This window comes from Schistocerca cancellata, chromosome 3 (assembly GCF_023864275.1).
Source record: "Schistocerca cancellata isolate TAMUIC-IGC-003103 chromosome 3, iqSchCanc2.1, whole genome shotgun sequence".
Classification (NCBI taxonomy): domain Eukaryota; kingdom Metazoa; phylum Arthropoda; class Insecta; order Orthoptera; family Acrididae; genus Schistocerca; species Schistocerca cancellata.
The window spans coordinates 95,689,057-95,708,525 of NC_064628.1; the positions used below are offsets into that span (position 1 = coordinate 95,689,057).

The 19,469-nt window shown below is 46.8% G+C and overlaps 1 protein-coding gene and 1 pseudogene across 1 annotated transcript in view; one reads left to right on the plus strand and one right to left on the minus strand.

Moving 5' to 3' along the window:
- Window positions 1-19,469, plus strand: part of LOC126176138 (transcription factor SOX-1) — a 383,045-nt gene that overhangs the window by 157,046 nt on the left and 206,530 nt on the right. The gene's annotated exons all lie outside the window — the stretch shown is intronic.
- LOC126177484 (5S ribosomal RNA) lies at window positions 4,560-4,677 on the minus strand (annotated as a pseudogene).

Consider the following 19,469-nt stretch of genomic DNA (forward strand, 5'->3'; position numbering starts at 1 on the left):
TACAAACTGAGTAGTCGATGCGCAAGATAGGCAATATGAAGGAAACCATGAGCTGAGGAACGCTGTGGTCCCGTGGTTACCGTGAGCAGCTGTGGAACTAATGGTCCTTGGTTCAAGTCTTACCTCAGGTGAAAAATTTACTTTCTTTATTTTCACAAAGCTATGATCTGTCCGTTCGTTCATTGACGTCTCTGTTAGCTGTAAGAAGTTTAGTGTCTGTGTTTTGCGACCGCACCGCAAAACCGTGCGAGCTATATTTGCTGGATTCATATTGCCCACGGAATTCATCTCAGTTATTTAATGCACTCTCGTCCAAAGTAGCGAACAGTCAACTGTCCGCCAGGGAGCCGCGTTAGCAGAAATACTCTCTCTTCCGTGCGCTGTAGTCTACTGACGTCGTGCGTTTCGATGTTTAGGTGTAGCGTCCCCATACTACGACGCAGTTACCTCGCATCGGACGGACGGACGGACGGACGGACGGACAGATAATAATTGTCTGCAAATAAAAAATTAAATTTCTCACTCGAGGGAAGACTTGAACCAAAGCAGCTGAACCAAAGCAGCTGCTCACGCTACCCACGGGACCACGGCGCTCCTAAACTCACTCTCTCCTTGGTGTTGCCTATCTTGCGCATCGACTACTCAGTTTGTATATTTTGCTTATTTTTTCATAGCTCCAGCCAACTTCTTCCTGTTTTCTCAATTGATCTGTGTTCAGTTTTTCAAGGCCTATCCACTGTGCCAACTTATAACTAAATCTGAGGGGGGATGCGATGGGGATGTTCCCTTGTCAGAAGGAGGGAGAGAGACGGTCGTCTCACTCGGTCAAGACTGATGTCTGGACGTTTTTGGAGTCATTGCGTGGTGCTTGCGTGACGTGGTAAGCGAACGCGGAATCCCAGGCGGATACAAGTGGCAATACTTCAAATGGCATGGAGTGAACTAAGTGTGGTCGTGGAAATCGATCAACACTGGAAAAGCACCTGCACCGGACGAGATGCCTATTAGAGTCCACAGAGATTATAAGAAATAAGTTGTTCCCCTTAAGAAAGAGTTTACCATAGGTGATTGGAGCAACACCAGCGACTGGTAACAAAAAGCCCGTGTAATTTCTGTTTTCACGACATGGGGCAGACGTGGGGCAGATGGACGTAATTACACTGACGGAAAAATAAATGCCACACCAAGAAGGGATTGTGCGAAATAAAGTTGGTAGGCGTTCTTCTACATAGGAAAGACTGTGTCTATTCAGATTTCGTACCAGTCACATAAGAGTGGCGCTATAGCACCACTATCATGAAGCAAATCAGGTTTGCTTCATACACACGCTATAATGGTCGTGAGCGTTTTCGTTTCACTATGGTACTTAACATCTGAAGTCATCAGTCCCCTAGCCTTAGAACTACTTAGACCTAACTAACCTAAGGGCATCACACACATCCAAGCCCGAGGCAGGAATCGAACCTGCGACCGTAGCAGTCGCGCGGTTCCGGGCTGAAGCGCCTAGAACCGCTCGGGCACAGCGGCCGGCCTACCGGAAGGGTGTCTGCGTCTAAGTTACCCATCTTGGCAGTTATTCTTGATTCGAATTCTGGAGTACTTACTTAGTCTTCCACATCATCACCGTTGTTATGAGACAGAGTTCTGTGGAAACTGCCTCAGGAAGACAATACTGTCTTTAGCGCTATAAAATAGCGCGGCCTAATACCCGATAGGGTGTTTTTTTTTTTTTTAATTTCATGGGACTTAACTGCTAAGGTCATCAGTCCGTAAGCTTACACACTACTTAACCTAAAGCATCCTAAGGACAAACACACACACACACACACACCCACACCCATCCCCGAGGGAGGACTCGAACCTCCGCCGGGACCAGCCGCACAGTCCATGGCTAGAGCCCCCAGACCGCTCGGCTAATCCCGCGCGGCGGTGTTATTCAAATTGTGTTATAGGTACAGTGTGGGGCAAATAAAAGTCGCTCGACGAGTGGATACGATTGGACGTGAATGTGTGCCTATAAACACACCCCGACAGTATGGAGCAACTACCCACACAGCCGGCCGAACCTTGGAGCACGTTTGCACCATCTTCCTGCCTGACTGAGTAGTTGGCAGAGGTCAGCCTCGTCGCGGCCCTAGCTGGCCACCCAGGTTTCCTGATCTGTCACTGTGCGATTACTTTGTGGGGAGCCCTCAAGACGTACGTATATCGCAACAACCCTCGTAGTCTTCAAGGACTGCGGCAGAACATTTCGGCCATGTTGGTATCTGTGGAAATGAGGCGGCCGATATAGCGGCCAAGGCTGCAGTTTCTCTTCTTCGGCCAGCTATTCGCACGATTCCCTTCGCCGATCTACGTAGTGTTTTATGTCGTCGTGTTGCTCTTTTATGGCACGCACATTGGTCGACACTTCCCCAAAATAAATTGCGGGAAGTGAAAGTTCTTCCCTGTGCTTGGACCTCTTCCTCCCGAACGCGTCGTCTGGAGGAGGTAATTTTAACTAGACTCCGGATAGGGCACTGTCTTTTTAGCCATCGACATCTTGTAAGCGGCGATCCTCCCCCGCTTTGTCCCCACTTCTCTCGGCTGTGGACGGTGAGACACCTTTTACTTGAATTCCCGTATTTTACGCCGCTACGCGCCCGTCTACAGCCGTCGCCTGATATATCTTCCATTTTAGTAGTTGACACGCGCTCAGCCGATCGCGTTCTCGAGTTCATTAGTGCCAGGGAGATGACGTCAGTCATTTGAAGCTCTTTTTGGATACAAACAACCCCCCGTCTATAGTGGTTTTTTAAGCTTTCCTTCTGTTTTTGGTTTCCCCACTTTCTTGAGTTTTGTTTCCATTGCTGCTGGTTTCCAGTTTCGTTTTTTTCTTTTTTTTAGCTTTTCCTAAGTCTCAGACCGGGCGCTAATGACCGTAGCAGTTTTGTGCCCTAAAACCATAACAACAACAACAAAAATTTGGATAAGACTGTAGCAGTTCAGCTTTGATCCACCCTCAGCAACTTGCTGACCAGGGGCCCAAAAGTGCCAAGAGGTAAATGGTGGTCACTTTCAATATCTGCTGTAATCAGGGTAGTACTGTAGTCGTATTTCCTTTCGTCTTCTATGTTTCTTTGTATCTTGGAACTCTGTTCTGAGGGCCACTCTTATTTGGTCCACGCTGACTTGGGGAACGTCCGAAGCTACCATCGTCGGTTTGCGCCCTCTCTCGTGTTTACGTTCGGGGTACAGTGAGCTGTGTAGCAGTAGAGAGCCGGCGGCAGGTGTGACGGGAGTACGGAAGCTGTGGACGGAAGGGCAGGCGGCGCTGCGTGGGCGTCGCTGGGAAAAGGGAGAAGGCGGCAGCGGCGGCGGCGGCCTTGGAGGTGGCGGCGGTTGGCCAACGCGCGGCTACCGCGATACCCGCCTCGCCGTGACCCGGCAGAGCGCGCCATCCAGGTCGGTCGCAGGCGGCGGCTGCCGCTGCGCCGCTCCCGTAGCGCCGCGCGCTCAGGGCCGGCCAGACCTGCCCGACGATGCCGCGGCCTTCGCCAAAGTGTCGTCGCAAGGAAATCCACAACGGCTTAATTAACATCGCCTGCCCGCGCACTTTCGTAGCAGCTCGCCTTACATATTGATAAGTACAGCACGAAGGGCGTCGGAATACGTAACGGGTGAGTGTGTGGAAAACAGGGTACTCTGCAGAAATAAACTTGCGCGTGCGCCGTAGTGTATTTCTGGAACGACATCAGCTCGGCTGTCGGTTTGGAAAAGAAAGGAAGAACAGAGTTTAGCGTCCCGTCGACAGCACGGTCATTAGAGGCTGTTTCGGCCTTAGCGCATCATTATGGAAAAAAGACATTTTAACTACCCACCATTAAATTTCGCTACATAACTCAAAATGGTTCAAATGGCTCTGAGCACTATGGGACTTAACTTCTGAGGTCATCAGTCCCCTAGAACTTAGAACTACTTAAACCTAACTAACCTAAAGACAGCACACAACACCCAGTCATCACGAGGCAGAGAAAATCCCTGACCCCGCCGGGAATCGAACCCGGGAACCCGGGCGTGGGAAGCGAGAACGCTACCGCACGACCACGAGATGCGGACTACATAACTCATTCGGTGGGCCGGCCGTAGTGGCCGAGCGGTTCTAGGCGCTACAGTCTGGAACCGCGCGACAACAACGGTCCCAGGTTCGAATTCTGCCTCGGGCATGGATGTATGTGATGTCCTTAGGTTAGTTAGGTTTAGGTAGTTCTAAGTTCCAGGGGACTGATGACCACAGATGTAAAGTCCCACAGTGCTCAGAGCCATTTGAACCATAACTCATTCGCTAGGAGTCTACACACCATGAAATTGTGAAAAAGCACTCCGGCGTCAGGCCACAAGTGGCCCATCGGGACCGTTCGACCGCCGTGTCATCCTCAGCTGAGGATGCGGATAGGAGGAGCGTGTGGTCAACACACCGCTCTCCCGGCCGTTGCGATGGTTTTCTTTGACCGGAGCCGCTACTATTCGGCCGAGTAGTTCCTCAGTTTGCATCACGAGGCTGAGTGCACCCCGAAAAATGGCAACAGCGCATGGCGACCCGGATGGTCACCTACCCAAGTGCCGGCCACGCCCGACAGCGCTTAACTTCGGTGACCTGACGGGAACCGGTGTATCCACTGCGGCAAGGCCGTTGCCATGAAATTGTGAACCATACATATTATTCACATTTGAGGCTTGTATGAATACCACTGGATTTTGGCTGGTTTATTTCGATTTGTCTGAATTAGACTCCATAATGTCCGAACCGAAAACGTTCTTGCCGACTTGCGTTTAGACGACTTCTTACCTGCAAAGCAAAGCTGGGCTTATCACATTTTTATTGTTCATGATTTGTTCGCTCCATTGCATTCCTGTCGTTTTTTTCTGTTTTTGGCTATAATTCAATGCATAATATCGAGGACATCACATGCTGCAAATCCTGGCCAACGAGATATAAGGGCACTGCAACGAACTTGTGACGTAGGGCTGTTGATAAAATATCGATAGATCGGTATTTTTTACAAGAGATATCGATGTGCATCGGCGATATTTTTCCACCGATATATCGATACCGAAATCACAATATTGAATGCCGACATTTTCATTTTTTACTACATTTTTTCGCAATTTGCAGTAAATATTTGACATTGCAGTACAACACAGTTTTACTTTCAAACTCTGAAGGAATCTTATTACTTTTTGCACTTCCCTCACGTCCGGTCTTTCTCTTTGACTATGTGAAGCAAGTATAGGTGGCACAAAGAAGAAGTCCGATTACACTGCAGGCTGGTGGTGTGAATAGAATAACAAATATTTCCGATGCAAACAAAGAGCACACCAGTTACCTTAAAATTTTTTTAAACTCAACTAGTGTGCAACTTCGTCATATCGATATTCTTAAAAAACATTGCTGAAAACAGTGAACGAAAATGTAAATGAAAAGATTGGTCTTTGCGGTGGACAGAGGCGTGTGAGGGGAAATGCTGATGTAATTCGCGCCCGGCGCTACCAACAGAATCCAACAGAATCTGCAACGTTTAGCTTCATCAGCCAATTTTGCATTACAACTCATAGGTCGCACACGTTTGCAGAAATGATAAAACAGGAAAGTCGACATGAAGTGTTGTGGACGAATCCGAACGACATACCCATCGCACACCTTTTATTGTGCCTCTTACATCTATTTACCATTATTAGCAAAGTGCTTATCGCAAAGCACGAACATGCGTCGTTTCCCTTTCAATTCTTACTCTAAGGGGAATAAGCAGGCTGCTAGCTTGTTTCTGTACAGTTTGTGTGATAATAAATCAATACTCAAATAACAGCTCTTGAACCGGTGATCAAAAGTATCCGTACACCTGGAAGAAAATGTCTTGGCGCCTTCCATCGCTAATGGTGGAACTCAATATGGTGTTGGCCCACCCTTAGCCTTGATTACAGCTTCCACTCTCGCAGGCATACGTTCAGTCAGGTGCTGGAAGGTTTGTTGGGGAGTAGCAGTCCATTCTTCACGGAGTGCTGCACTGAGGAGAGGTATCGATGTCGGTCGGTGAGGCCTGGCACGAAGTCTGCGTTCCAAAACATTGCAAAAGTGTTCAGGACTCTGTACAGGCCAGTCCATTACAGGAATGTTATTGTCGTGTAACCACTCCCCTGCAGGCAGTGCATTATGAACAGGTGCTCGATCGTACTGAAAGATGCAGTCGCCATCCCCGAATTGCTCTTCAACGTTCCGAAGTAAGAAGGTGCTTAAAACATCAATTTAGGCGTGTGCTGTGATAGTACCACGCCAAATAACGAGGGGTGCAAGCCCCCTCCATGAAAACACGACCACACCATAATAGCACTGCCTCCGAATTTTACTGTCGGCGCTACACACGCTGGCAGATGACGTTCACCGGGCGTTCGCCATAGCCACACCCTGCCATCGGATCACCACATTGTGTACCGTGATTCTTCACTCCACACAACGTTTTTTCACTGATCAGTCGTCCAATGTTTTCCCTCCTTGCACCAAGCGAAGCGTCGTTTGGCATTTACCGGCGTGATGTGTGGCTTATGAGCAGCCACTCGACCATGAAATCCAAGTTTTCTCACTTCCCGCCTAGTACATGCAGTGGATACTGATGCAGTGGATCCTGATGCAGTTTGGAATTCCTGTATGATGGTCTGGATAGATGTCTGCCTATTACACATTACGACCCTCTTCAACTGTCGGTCAACAGACGAGGTCGGCCTGTACGTTTTTGTGCTGTACGTGTCCCTTCACGTTTCCACTTCACTATCACAGCAGAAACAGTGGACCTAGGGATGTTAAGGAGTGTGTGGAAATCTCGCTTACAGACGTATGACACAAGTGACACCCAATCACTTCGACCATGTTCGAAGTCCGTGAGTTCCGCGGAGCGCCCCATTCTGCTCTCTGACGATGTCTAATGACTACTGAGGTCGCTGATACGGAGTACCTGGCAGTAGGTGGCAGCACAATGCATCTAATATGAAAAACTGATGTTTTTGGGGGTGTCCGGATACTTTTCACCACAGTGTATTTACAAAGTGCAGCCGATATTTTTATAGGCCGGTACCTCTTTATTTTTTCCGTCGATATACAGATACCTTCTTCCGTATATCGAGGGCCGATAACGATAGTTTTTTAATATGAGAATATCGGATTCCTGGTATGAATATCAACAGTCCTACTGTGACGTCACAGAAGTCGGCTTGTCCCGCACACTTCGCGAACGCTCGGCACCATACAGGGTCCACGGGAAAACAATATTTAATTGAAAAAGCTCACGCTAGAGGTCTTAATTTAGTTGTTTGCTATCCAGAACTCGCATGTACTGAAACATGCATTCCACAATTATTAAATTCCTCTGAAACAGTTACTGGCTCCCCGTCAGAGACGGCTGCTGGCACTCACTCGTAAGACTCGTGTCACGCGCTGCGACGTACGAGCCACGCCGTGTCTTTCTTGTGGGCCCCGTGCAAACTGCATATACATTCGTGACGTCAGCTTCACGTTTCCCGGAGTTGTTTTCTGCGACTAAGATGGATGGCGATATAGAGGAAAATCATGTTTGCTTTGGACAACGCAGCGGTAGGTAAATGAATAAAAGCAACACGTCTAGCAGTTGCGGATATAACGACTGCAAATGCCGTTAGACCTGCTGACATGCAATTCATAAGTAATGCTCATAAACAGAAAATAAACAAACGTGAAGAAAAGGCACTTTTAAGTCCGTACAGCCGTGTAGCGTATTACTAAGAATTAAGCTTCGGAGTACAGTTCGTTCGCTAATTAGTGTCCGCTCATAGTCCTAGAGATCAAATCTGTGAAGGCGCATTAACTGACGTCACCATATCTATCAAGTTCTGTGGCCCCGTCAGCAGAAATTCAGACTCACTGATTTACCGCAACCTCTCCGTATCGCATGATATTGTTGCGAAGAGAGAGCGGATGTATATATGGCTGCAAAGAAACACCTTCGTGTCCACAGAAGCCGCTTGTGAACAGGGACCGAGAAATATACAGGAGGTGTCTTCTGATATCGAAAACGACCAAAACGATTTCAGAATGCCGTTATTTGCAGCTCCTTCCAACTGGTTCTTACTGGTTTACATAAATCATTAAAGAACGCATTCACTCTTTAGAACATAAACTACTGACTTTTTTCGTTGTTTGTTGAGCATTTTTTCGTATAGCTGTTTTCTTTCTCCAACCGTCCATTTTGGGTTAGAATTTAGTGTGTTGTTCCTAGTAGAGGCGGATGAAATGAATTCGCAGTACAGACTTTTCCACGACGATAAGCGGCACTATCGGAGGATCCAAATTTCGGTACGGTGGGTATTTGTATCTCCTTCATTTGCAGACCACCGTAGACGTTCAGACGGGTTCGCACATCGGCTGGATTTTTCAGAAGACGTCTGGAATTTTTATTTATTTATTGCCAAATTATAGACCTGTTACCTGATGTTTAAAACAGGTCGTACATATTACAATTTCGTTTTCAAACTTTTTACAGTTTTCTTTTCTTTTGTTTTATCTCCAATATTTACAAGGAATGATACTCCTCAAAATAACAATAATTTAATGTTGAAATATAAATAAAAATATGTTGCTTTTTTAAGAAGAATATAAAAAGATGATAGGTTAGAGGAGAGATTTGTTAGTACCATCACCGAATGTGATTGACGGTGAATACCTCGGAATGGTTTCTTCGAGCCGTTGACCGCCAGTCGCGCGCGCGCGCACGCGCGCGCACACACACACACACACACACACACACACACACACACACACACACACACACAAATGGTTATTAGTAGAGAAATAATATTGCTTATACTATTTATTTATTACTAATCCCATGTATTAACTCCTTTAGGTGCCCATCCATGTACAGCAATTGGTGATTTTTTGGCTAGATCGCCAGCACCTTATGCTTATTTACTGTCACATCTCAGCTTCCTCCTCCTGTTCCTCCTCATTGTCACTATTTTCGCTGTCACTGTGGGTATCGCTGTCTGCCCTCTCGAGATTGTTGTTACGTTGCACATAGGCATGTCTCTTAAGTCGTGTCCGCATGTACTCTTCATGTGCTGTTTTTGAAATACTGTTTGTCAATGCGTTTAATTGTGCCCATTGTTCTTCGTCTTTTATTGCTGTATATATATATGTCTGTATCTGTGTAGTCTGTGTAGTGTATGTCTATTGTTCGCGTATTTCCCGCAGAAAAAGACAGTGAGTTCTGGGGAACCTTCTTCCCCGCATGTGTATGTAGGCGTCTGCCTCAGACTCACGCGGTTTAAATGCGTGGGATAAGGTCCGTGTCCGGTTAAGAAACGTACCATATCGCGGCTGGGATCGATATGTCTCATTCTCAACCACTCCCTTATATCAGGGAGGAAATCGTGCAGTCTACGTCTCTTATCATTTACATCCCACTCAACTTGCCATGTATCCAAACGCAACTTTTAAGGTGATGTATCGTCTCTATCGGCACACAAGTTATTGTGTGTACCTTATCTAGTCTCCCCACCTTTAACCAGTACCTTGCAACTCTGTATTTGATCGTGATATGTATAGGGCATATTCCGAGCACCATACGCAGTGCATCCGCTGAGGTGGTACCGAAGGCTCATGAACCACATCTTGTCGAAATCAGGGTCACTTTGGATAATGGGAACGAAATCGTCTTCCAAAACCTACACGTACCGTTCGGTAGTCACCGTGGCATCAAGGAATATCGCACCGATTGTTCCGTGACTGGACGTTGCACAGCATACAGTCATCTGCTGAGGGAGAAGAGAGTTCTCGATGGCGAAATGCGTATTCTCAGTCCCCCAAGTGCGCCAGTTTTGCTTATTGACGAACCTATCCAAATAAAAGTGGGCTTCGTCGCTAAGCCGATCAATACAGCGCATACTAATTCTCTTCACGCCCCACGGCCGATCGTGAAGTTTGAACGTCCAAACGCAAACCGTTCAGAAGTTATGACGATTGTATGTCACATAATTCAATAAATGTCATCCTGAACGTGCAAGACCCGCTTGTTAGGTTCGACGAGGATGTAAGCGAGGTGGGAACACCGGCCGTTGTGACCGAGCGGCCGTTGTGACCGAGCGGTTCTAGGCGCTTCAGTCTGGAACCGCGCTGCCGCTAAGGTGCCAGGTTCGAATCCTGCCTCGGGCATGGATGTGTGTGCTGTCCTTAGGTTAGTTAGGTTTAAGTAGTTGTAACAAGGAGACGGCACGAGCGTGGGGTCGGGGATTTGTCCGAAATTTTGTGTGGTGAAAGAGGACTCCTAACACCTCACGTGGTTAAAATATTAGGACGCACTACCCGGAAAATCCCGGGAAAAATGGATCCAAAGTTTCTTAAGTACCTTATGAGTATAAAATGTTAGTCCATTGCGGAGCCGCCGTCTGGCCTAGAAGTTTAGGGCTCGGACTCTTACGCCAGAGGTCTCGCGTTCTATTCCTCGTCTTGCACTTTTTTTTCTTCTATTTCATTTTCTTTTGTTATTACACCAATTATTCAGAAAGTTTCCCAAACCTACATTATCTTTAAGAAATTAGCTACATTATTGAATAAAAATTATTTTCTTTTTGTCCAACAACACAATTCATGGCGGTGGGTTTTCCATTTTTCATTGTAAAGTATATAAGGAGAATCATTGGGTTTTTAATCAGAATAAGAAATTCGATTGGGAAACATTCAATTTTTATACATATAATTACTATAAACAAGAACCGCAGTGGTAATTATCGTAAAAACAAACAAAGCAATAATTTTTGGGACATCTTGTGCAACATATAAAAGCGGATTTTTTACAATCACAGGGCATTTGCAATAAATCTGTACAAAAATATGCCCCATTAACATTTACGAAAATGTTTTGAGTTTCTGATAATTTTGAGGCAAACCAGGCATATTGAATCATGTCTCGGAATATTGGTGACGATAACTGATGGTGAATTATAGAATGAATTTTTATACAGTCTTTCCGGGAATTAATTTCACGAATCTCTTGTAACAATGCGCTGCAATTGTGCAAGCAACAGAAGAAAAAATAAATGTCGGAGAAGGAATCGAACCCGAAACCTCTGGCGTAAGAGTCCGAGCCCAGAACATCTAGGCCAGACGGCGGCTCGACAGTTGACTATACTCATAAGGGACCTAAGAAACTTTGAATCGTTATTTCTCGGGATTTTCCGAGTAGTGCGTCCTAATGTTTTAACCACTTGAGGTGTTAGGCGTCCTCTTTCACCACATAAAATTTCGGACAAATCCCGGACCCCACGGTCGTGCCGTCTCCTTGTAAGTCTAGCGGACTGATGACCTGAGACGTTAAGTCCCATAGTGCTCAGAGCCATTTGAACCATTTTGAGGTGGGAACGAGCGTGGCGAGATCGCTGAGCCTTCTAAACTGCCTTTTGCGGTTCCCGACCTGACCCGGGTCCCACCTCCGCTCGTCAGAGTGTGACTTCCCGGGAGCTTGCGAAGTGACGGGAGCAGCGGAGCGCACCGCCAGCTGCGCCGCCGCCCACCTGCTGCAGAGGCGGCGGCGGCGGCGGCAGCAGGAGCAGGCGGCGCAGGGCGGAGAGAAGGTGCAACGCCGCTGATGACTGTGAGGTAGCGGCGCGGCGGGCGGACGCCGGCCGGCCCGGCGGTCAAGGCCGCGCGCCGCCGCGCCGACCTCAGCTCGTCACCACACTCTCAGACACTCACTCCACCACCGCTCTGGCGGCCGGCGCCACGAACAGGCGTCGCCCAGCCATAGCACCGCCACTGTCGACCTCAAAAGTGCTCTTCCGTCGTTTCCCGGACCTTACTGCTGCAGCGTCGAGACACACTTGGGGCCGTGGCCAGAAATCACGCACTCTTAAAAGACAGTCCTCACACCGGGAGTGTTCCGCGCCTCGAGGCACGTCAGATGAAGTTCCCATTGTAGTTGATGAACGCTCAAGCCAATAGCAGACGGACCCGTGAATTCGAACAACGTTGACCGTGTCGAGTTTCTGACGTCATAGCGTAGAAAAAAGCACGTTGAAGAGTCCTTCTGAAGGTGCAGAGCAATATCTAGCATGTCAGAAATTCTGAACTTGCATTTCAGCGTAGATCAGTGACATGCAAGAACGCCACCTACACTGAAGAGCCAAAGAAACTGACACACCTGCGTAATATCGTTCATGGCAACCGCGAGCAAGCTGAAGTGCCGCAACACGACTAATGTCTGAAGTGGTGCTGAAGAAAATAGACACCATTAATCCTGCAGGAAACAGAAGAAAAATGTGGAGTAGGTATTAAAATCCAGGGAGAAGAAATAAAGACTTTGAGGTTCGCCGATGACATTGTAATTCTGTCAGACAGCAAAGGACTTGGAAGAGCAGTTGAACGGAATGGACAGTGTCTTGAAAGGAGGATATAAGACGAACATCAACACAAGCAAAACGAGGATAATGGAATGTAGTCGAATTAAGTCGGGTGATGCAGAGGGAATTAGATTAGGAAATGAGACACTTAAACTAGTAAATGAGTTTTGCTATTTGGGGAGCAAAATAACTGATGATGGGCGAAGTAGAGAGGATATCAAATGTAGACTGGAAATGGCAAGGAAAGCGTTTCTGAAGAAGAGAAATTTCTTAACATCGAGTATAGATTTAAGTGTCAGGAAGTCGTTTCTGAAAGTATTTGTATGGAGTGTAGCCATGTATGGAAGTGAAACATGGACGATAAATAGTTTAGAGAAGAAGAGAATAGAAGCTTTCGAAATGTGGTGCTACAGAAGAATGCTGAAGATTAAATGGGTAGATCACATAACTAATGAGGAGGTATTAAATAGAATTGGGGAGAAGAGGAGTTTGTGGCACAACTTGACTAGAAGAAGGGATCGGTTGGTAGGACATGTTCTGAGGCATCAAGGGATCACCAATGTACTATTTGAGGGCCGCGTGGAGGGTAAACATCGTAGAGGGAAACCAAGAGATGAATACACTAAGCAGGTTCAGAGGGATGTAGATTGCAGTAGGTACTGGGAGATGAAGAAGCTTGCACAGGACAGAGTAGCGTGGAGAGCTGCATCAAACCACTCTCAGGACTGGAGACCACAACAACAAAAACAACAACAACAACAATCCTGCAGGGCTCTCCATAAATCCATAAGAGAACGAGGGGGCGAAGATCTCTTCTGAACAGTACGTTCCAAGGAATCCCAGATATGCTCAATAATACTCATATCTGGGGAGTTTGGTGGCCAGCTTTTAAACTCAGAAGAGTGTTCCTGGAACCTCTCTGTAGCAATTCTGGACGTGTTCATTGTCCTGCTTGACAAGGCCAAATTCGTTGGAATGCACAATGCACTTGAATGGATGCAGTTGATCAGACAGGATCCTTACGTAGTTGTTACCTGTCAGGTTCGTATCTAGACGTATCAGGGTGCCAAATCACTCCAACTTGACACGCTCTACACCATTACAGAGCCTCCACCAGGTTGAACAGTCCCCTGCTGACATGCAGGGTCCATGGATTCATGAGGTTGTCTCCATACCCGTACTCTTCCATCCGCTCAATAGAGTTTGAAACGAGACTCGTCTGTCCAGGAAACATGTTTCCGGTCATCAGCAGTCCAATGTTGGTGTTGACCGGTCCAGGCGAGGCGTAAAGCCTTGTGTCGTACAGTCATCAAGGGTACACGAGTGAGCCTTTGGCACCGAAAGTCCATATCGATGATACTTCGTTGAATGGTTCGCACGCTGATACTTGTTGATGGCGCAGTGTTGAAATCTGCAGCAGTTTGCGGAATGGTTGCGCTTCCGTCGTGAACAATTCTCTTCAGTCGTCGTTGGTCTCGTTCTCTTTCGGCCGTAGTGATGTCGGAGATTTGATGTTTTACCTGATTTCTGATATTTACGGTGCACTCGTGAAAAGGGTCATTACGGGAAAATCCCCACTTCATTACTGCCTCGAAGATGCTGTGTCCCATTGCTCCTGCGCCGACTATAACACCACGTTCAAGTTCACTTAAATCTTGACAGCGCAAGCCAAATAAAATATTTTGCAGCTAACTAGAAATCAATTTATGTAACAATGTCACGTTTTGATCTCACGTAAGCTGTGGACCCAGCAGAGAAGAAATTTTTGAATTACAATTTGCGCGTTATTAAAGTAGGCCGTTTCAAGGCAAAAGCACATTGAAGAGCCATCAAAAACACTTTTTTCTTAGTACGATTTGCTATAATTAAATGCCAGTTAATAAAATGTGTGGGGTTAGAGCCTTTAGAAGAGACAGTAATATACAAGACAAGGTGACACGTTATGCAGGTTCAGTTAGCACAATGAATAAAGAAGCAGAGGTACAAATTCAGGCGTGAAGTGTTAGAGCAGGTTCTGAGACCTTATTATTAATTCAGTACAAGTATATTCTATAATTCGATTCAGCGCCTCTTCATTAGTTATCCAGTATACTTATCATCTAACCCACAATGAATATTTCAATCTTCACTATTCTGAAATTTTCATGAAGATTAGAAGTGTCTGACTTGAGGTATCCAGGCACGACTCCCGATCCGCCACAATGGCTTTATTTCCACCATTATCTCTGTCTCCTAGCTTTCAAACTTTACGCAAGCTGTCCTGCATAACTTGCTGTACTAACGAACATTTCTTCCACTAGTGAAAGCGTAGCAAGGTATGCAGGATAGCTTCGGTGGAGTTTGGATAGGGTGAGGGCAAAACCATGTATAGTTTGTATGCGCGGAAAGATTATGCGGCGGATTTCTTCTGATTCAAAAATCTCGTATGAATGTTGGTTGCTCCTGAGAAGATCGTGTTACGTCTCGTGTAAGAAAGAGAGACCTCCACCAGCGCGTGTTGGGATTCGGCAGCGGCAGGATCTTGACCTATGTAGACCACAGTTCAACAATCGCAATACTGCTGTTTGCGTTCATCAGGATCGTAATACTGTCATGCGAATGTGGAGGACTATACTCAGCGTCATGAATGATCTCATAGGCTTCACGCGACTAGCGCCCGAGAGGATACGTTGTCCTCTCGCCTGTGCAGGATCACAGGAAATGGGCCTGTTCGCAGTAACGCAAGTATCAACATGGACACTGTGACAACAGATGGAGCAACACGGAGTGTCAGCACAGGGACCATTGTTGCGCCTTCTGTAGACGTGGCAGCAGAATGAGGCCGCTACATTTCAAACGAGTCGAGGCCATAGGCTGTGCACAATCTTCGAGCTCTCTGCGGCGTTATATTTCAACAAGATAACGCACTATCTCACATTGCTCGTGCTGTCCTAGCTCACCTCGATACAGAATGTGTTCGACTGTTGCCCTGGCTAACACATTTTCCATGGTCATGGGTTGCCGAGAAACTTCCACGCCGCCACTACGATTGACGATTTATGGCATAGAGGCGGCATAGAATGACGTACCCGTATCTGTTATCCAAGCTCTGTTCGATTCGGTGTACAGCCTGTTAAGAGCCTGTCTTACTGCCACAGGTGGCAGTTCCACTATATTTCGCACCCTGCGAACCTCCCAAATCACGTACGGATGTAATCATGCATTGTTATTACTATATTTTACACGTACAATAAGTAAAATTTCATTTGCTATCCCTCTCGGTGTTGCAATTGCAATGGTTAGCAGTGTGTAATGTTCGTATTTTTTTCTAAGTTGCTATAGAAAAGTTAAACTGATAGATTCATATATATAAGGTTCACTGGCCATTTGGCCATCTTCTTCTGGGCTGATACACAAACAGTCCCCGAACTCTTACGGGAATCGGCAGTAAAGCTGCGAGAAATGAGTATGATGGGCAGGGGCACTATGAATGTAGTGCGGGACAATCAGTTGCGAAAGTGTGTCTCACGGTAGGCGTGCCAGAGATAAGTCCCTGCAGTCGCACTATCCTCTGTGTCCTAGGTGCAAAGCCGACACGGTAGCTCAGCGTGTTCGAGCAGAGAGCTGGTTGGCCTCTGTAATAAAAAAACTGAGTGTAAGGATCAACAAACGAACTTTAACGGATGTCATGGGACGTCCGCAGCGACCAATCACATCGATCAACAACGAACAAAATGCAAAAAAAAAAAAGATGGATAGAGCGTCTGCCATGTAAGCAGGAGATCCCGGGTTCGTGTCCTGGTCGGGGCACACATTTTGAGCTGTCCCCGTTGACTTATATCAACGCCTGTATGCAGCTAAGGGTATTCATTTCATTGTAATTAGATTCATATATAACATCTTTTTGATGCGACCCCATCAAATCTGGGCTAAAACTCAAGTTTTTGAAGATAATCGCCGCTTTAGTCGTCAGAAGACGATCTCTGGCAGCAACATAGTGTGCCTCCTTTATAGTGGCGTTATATCTTGCCACTGACTGTGTGATTTCACTTGGTATTATGATGAAGCTCGAGTGTTAACTCTGATCTGAAGCTGTCACAACACCAAGAAGGTTTTATACAGGGATGGCGGTCTCGAAAAACTTCGATGTGTGATCCATTCATACTCATTCTGCTAAGTTGTTTCCAGCAAAAGGCAGCCAACTTTCGATTCGATTGTCGAATCTTCTCGACTTCTTTCAACACTCACCGTCGAGTGCAAACATCGTTAGAGTTTGAAGGGTCATCATTACACAGTGTTGTTTTCCGTTATGTGGAGAGTGAGGGAGAAATGCTCACGAAGAGAAGGGAGCTCGAGGAGCAGATGGACCGGTGCGCAAGCGCACCGACACCCGTGCAAACAGAGCGTCCCGGCCGAGCAAACAGTGCTCCGCGGACAGACATCTGTCGCCTCGATTCCCCCCCCCCCCCCCCCCTAGCTCCACAGCGGCCACCTGTTTGCGTATCGCGCCTGTGCGCTAGGCAACCGGCGAAGCGCACGCCGCTGGGGTCCCAACCTCTCAGCCGCTGGCGAGTTTGACGTCGCGTTATCTTACGTCGAAGTACGAGGTGCATTCAAGTTCTAAGGCCTCCGATATTTTTTCTAATTAACTACTCACCCGAAATCGATGAAACTGGCGTTACTTCTCGACGTAATCGCCCTGCAGACGTACACATTTTTCACAACGCTGATGCCATGATTCCGTGGCAGCGGCGAAGGCTTCTTTAGGAGTCTGTTTTGACCACTGGAAAATCGCTGAGGCAATAGCAGCACGGCTGGTGAATGTGCGGCCACGGAGAGTGTCTTTCATTGTTGGAAAAAGCCAAAAGTCACTAGGAGCCAGGTCAGGTGAGTAGGGAGCATGAGGAATCACTTCAAAGTTGTTATCACGAAGAAACTGTTGCGTAACGTTAGCTCGATGTGCGGGTGCGTTGTCTTGGTGAAACAGCACACGCGCAGCCCTTCCCGGACGTTTTTGTTGCAGTGCAGGAAGGAATTTGTTCTTCAAAACATTATCGTAGGATGCACCTGTTACCGTAGTGCCCTTTGGAACGCAATGGGTAAGGATTACGCCCTCGCTGTCCCAGAACATGGACACCATCATTTTTTCAGCACTGGCGCTTACCCGAAATTGTTTTGGTGGCGGTGAATCTGTGTGCTTACATTGAGCTGACTGGCGCTTTGTTTTTGGATTGAAAAATGGCATCCACGTCTCATCCATTGTCACAACCGACGAAAAGAAAGTCCCATTCGTGCTGTCGTTGCGCGTCAACATTGCTCGGCAACATGCCACACGGGCAGCAGTTTGGTCGTCCGTCAGCATTCGTGGCACCCACCTGGATGACACTTTTCGCATTTTCAGGTCGTCATGAAGGATTGTGTGCACAGAACCCACAGAAATGCCAACTCAGGAGGCGATCTGTTCAACAGTCATTCGACGATCCCCCAAAACAATTATCTCCACTTTCTCGATCGTGTCGTCAGACCGGCTTGTGCGAGCCCGAGGTTGTTTCGGTTTGTTGTCACACAATGTTCTGCCTTCATTAAACTGTCGCACCCACGAACGCACTTTGACACATCCATAAGTCCAACACCACATGTCTCCTTCAACGGTCGATGAATTTCAGCTGGTTTCACACCACGCAAATTCAGAAAACGAATGATTGCACGCTGTTCAAGATAGGAAAACGTCGCCAACTTAAGTATTTAAAACAGTTATCATTCTCGCCGCTGGCGGTAAAATTCCATCTGCCGTACGGTGCTGCCATCTCTGGGACGTATTGACAATGAACGCGGCCTCATTTTAAAACAATGCGCATGTTTCTTCCTCTTTCCAGTCCGGAGAAAAAAAATCGGAGGCCTTAGAACTTGAATGCACCTCGTAGCTTCAACTTCGAGGCAACACTATTGGGGGGCGGGGGGATTGTGGGGCGGCTGCTGTGAAACGACTGGCTTAGTCGGGCACAGGAAATATATTGATAAAGGCTGCCTTGCAGAGAAGTCAACAAATAAAATGAGTTATTTTATCCATAGTAGCTATTGCTGGAGTGGTTGACTCTGTGTCTCCAGCGAAAATGATTGATATTTGTAAAATATAAGGGAAAGAACACCACTCTTCTGTCACAACGTAGTTATTATTTAAAGCACATGAATGTAGTCTCTTGCAGTTTTAGGCGCTATAGTCTGGAGCCGAGCGACCGCTACGGTCGCAGGTTCGAATCCTGTCTCGGGCATGGATGTGTGTGATGTCCTTAGGTTAGTTAGGTTTAATTAGTTCTAAGTTCTAGGCGACTGATGACCTCAGACGTTAAGTCGCATAGTGCTCAGAGCCATTTGAACCATTTGAATGTAGTCTCGCTGGGCTCGAAATGAACTACACTTTACATAAAAACCACGTTCGTAGTTGAAGGTCGATGCTCTTCTCTTTTTTTTCTACACTGTTAGCCATTAGACTGCAACCCCATGTACGACGGCAAATAAAAATTACTTACTCTGCGTTTACAGCGTAATAGGAAGAATACATGACTATATTTGTAGTCCATTTTACAGGGTGCGAAATTTAGTACAAAAATCTATCACCTCTGGCAGAAACAGTAGCTCTAATGCGACTGTGTATCGAGTTGAACCGAACTAAGATGACAGGTACCGCTACGTCACTCCATGCTGCTTAGCCTCTATGCCAGAGTTAATCAGTCATAGTGGCTGGCCAATGTTGGCGTGCCACTCTCTTGGCAAGTCATGAAGAGATGTCTCAGTGGGTGAGGGATCTCGAGAGCGTGCTTGCCAGGGCAGCAGACGACCACCCTCTGTATCGAGGTAGCTCAGGGCAGCATAGTCAACAAGTGGTCCTGCATTATCTTGCTGAAACATTACATGTTATCTGTAAAGTTTTCAGGACAGAACAACTGTGTAAGCTGTAAATATTTTTGGTTTAATGTTGCAGTCTTATCACAGAAATACAATTATTTATACGGTTTACAATGTGACAATGTTACAACAGTTGTCAAACGAAGGCATCTCGTCCTCCGAAACTGAAACAATCCTAAACTCAA